Here is a 2846-nt window from a genome sequence, read left to right as displayed (position 1 = left end):
TGAAGCGTTTAAAGACTATTTGTCCGTTGTTTATTTCTAAAGAAACACGACAATGTATAAAAGGCTCCATTACCTTGTAGCTCACGTTATGGCTCCGTAGCAGACGCTTTTATAACAATAGGCTAACGATTGGGTCATAACCACGAGACTTACTGTCACACAGTAGAGGAATTACCGTATAGTACAGGAGAAGCTCACAGGCAGTTTGGACTTCCATTAGCTGTTTAGGTTTAATTACTAATGTTAACTAGCATGTTAGTGATCAGTAATTACTAATGTTAACTAGCATGTTAGTGATCAGTAATTACTAATGTTAACTAGCACGTTAGTAATCAGTAATTACTAATGTTAACTAGCATGTTAGTGATCAGTAATTACTAATGTTAACTATCATGTTAGTAATCAGTAATTACTAATGTTAACTAGCATGTTAGTGATCAGTAATTACTAATGTTAACTAGCATGTTAGTGATCAGTAATTACTAATGTTAACTAGCATGTTAGTGATCAGTAGTTAGCCTGTGTCTATGTTATCTCCTTACATATACCTACACTCTCCGTCTCTGTAAGATTGGGAATGATTGAGATTTCTCTCTCACAGCTACCAGAAGACTTCACACTTTCAGACACGTTGCTCACGTCACATCTACGTTGTCTCTGTCAGTTGGAGGCTGCTCAGTAAAGCAAGAGATCACCGGAAAAGTGCTTCTAATATCCTTCACTGGTCTCCGTCCAGAGACACGGGGTCTATTGGTCCATTATATATATGTCAATGTAGCTTCGCTCCCCAGCTTCCTACATGATTGATGACAAGCCGATGACACCATGTCAGGGACCACGTTGAGGCGATCGACATTTGCACGGACCAGTTAGATTTAAATGCTATAAGACCCGTCTACCTTTTTAGCAAATGAGCAGACAATTCAAATGATACCAAATATGGGCATGACATTTTAACCCTGTATTGGCAGGAGCTCTGTCAAAGGAAAAACTGGGCCTATCATCAGAATATCACAGCCTATGGAATTTGTAATGACTTATTTCTATACATTTATGTATATAGTTATTTCTAGTATGTGTTGGATTGATGTGGGTGTGTTTGTGTATTTGAGAAGTGTTTTATTATGTATTTATTGGCTTTTTTCTTCGCACTTTTCAAATTAAAATAAGAAAAACGGACAGACATTTCTGTAGAAAAAAATTCAAGTCTTTTGGCTTCTTTAGTAAGCTGAGACATGTGGCTATGGCATGGGTATATCTGTATCTTACCAGATGTGTTTACAGTATTTTATTTTAATCATTTAACAGATGTATGACATGGACGGAAATAAAAAACCTCCATTCTAGCCTCTGTAACTCTGTGTAAGTAAGGCCTAGACTCACACTGACACTTGTAACAAAAAATTTAGAGTGTTACCTTTCCAATGATACACCCCAGAGTGTCCAAGTATATGGGAACTTTTAATTTGGGTATGTCCTTTAGACCAAAAAGCATGAAATTTCAGCTGAATCTTAAAAGGTTAAAGTGATTTCTTTGCTAAAACAGCTATAAAATAACAGCATTTCAGTTACACATAGTTTTATTTTATTTTTAAAGATTTTATTTTGTGGTCATTTAATTCTCTAGGACAGCTGAAGACTTGAAGGAGGAGAGACAGGGTGGGGGGAGGGGGGAGGAATGACATGCAGCAAAGTGCCGAAGGGCGGAGTTGAACCTGGTGGAGGAGTGAACCTCTATATATTGGCACCTGCTCTACCAGGTGAGCTATCCGGGCGCCCACTTTACTTTTATTTTTGACAGTGGTTTTACAATAGCTTAAAATATCAGCTTTATTACTGCTGCAGGTATCGTTAATTGATCTACATGAGCATATATATTCTGAATCACAACCAAAATAACAGTAATCAGTGTCTATTTTTTAAACAAAGACAATGCTCATTAAAGGTGCTGTAGGTAGGATTGTGAAGATCCAGGACTTAGCAAAAATATTTGGCAGCATGGTGGCCCTATGGTTAGCACTGTGGCCTCACAGCAAGAAGGTTCTGGGTAGAAATCCAGGTCGTTCCGGGCCTTTCTGTGTTGAGTTTGCATGTTCTCCCCATGTTTGCGTGGGTTTCCCCCACCATCAAAAACATGTCCTAGGTTCTCCAGTCAGTGCCCTTGAGCAAGGCACTGGCTCAGATCTGGAGATGGTCCCCGGGTGCTGTGATTGGCTGCCCACTGCTCCCTTGAGGGATGGGTTAAATGCAGAGAATGAATTTCGCTACATGTATGTGACAATAAAGTACCTTTACCTTTACTTCTCAGTCCCTCTTCCCCTTTCTGCTAAAGCCCAAAACGGTCTCCTAAGCCCCTCCCCCCACAAGGGAGAATTAATGCGTGTGCATGCGCAGTGATTGACATGCAGTTAGACACTCCCCCTGGCCCTGATTGGAGCATCTGAACAGTTAGACACTCCCCCTGGCCCTGATTGGAGCATCTGAACAGTTAGACATCCCCCCTGGCCCTGATTGGAGCATCTGAACAGTTAGACACTCCCCCTGGCCCTGATTGGAGCATCTGAACAGTTAGACATCCCCCTGGCCCTGATTGGAGCATCGGAACAGTTAGACATCCCCCCTGGCCCTGATTGGAGCATCGGAACAGTTAGACATCCCCCTGGCCCTGATTGGAGCATCGGAACAGTTAGACATCCCCCCTGGCCCTGATTGGAGCATCTGAACAGTTAGACATCCCCCCCTGGCCCTGATTGGAGCATCTGAACAGGGAGAGGTGGATTTTTGCAAATCTTACTCCAGGCTGTAGGTGGTGCCAGAAGAGCTGGATTTATTTTTTAATGACCTGC

This window comes from Perca flavescens, chromosome 6 (assembly GCF_004354835.1).
Source record: "Perca flavescens isolate YP-PL-M2 chromosome 6, PFLA_1.0, whole genome shotgun sequence".
NCBI classification, from domain to species: Eukaryota; Metazoa; Chordata; class Actinopteri; order Perciformes; family Percidae; genus Perca; species Perca flavescens.
This window is presented reverse-complemented; position numbering follows the sequence as displayed.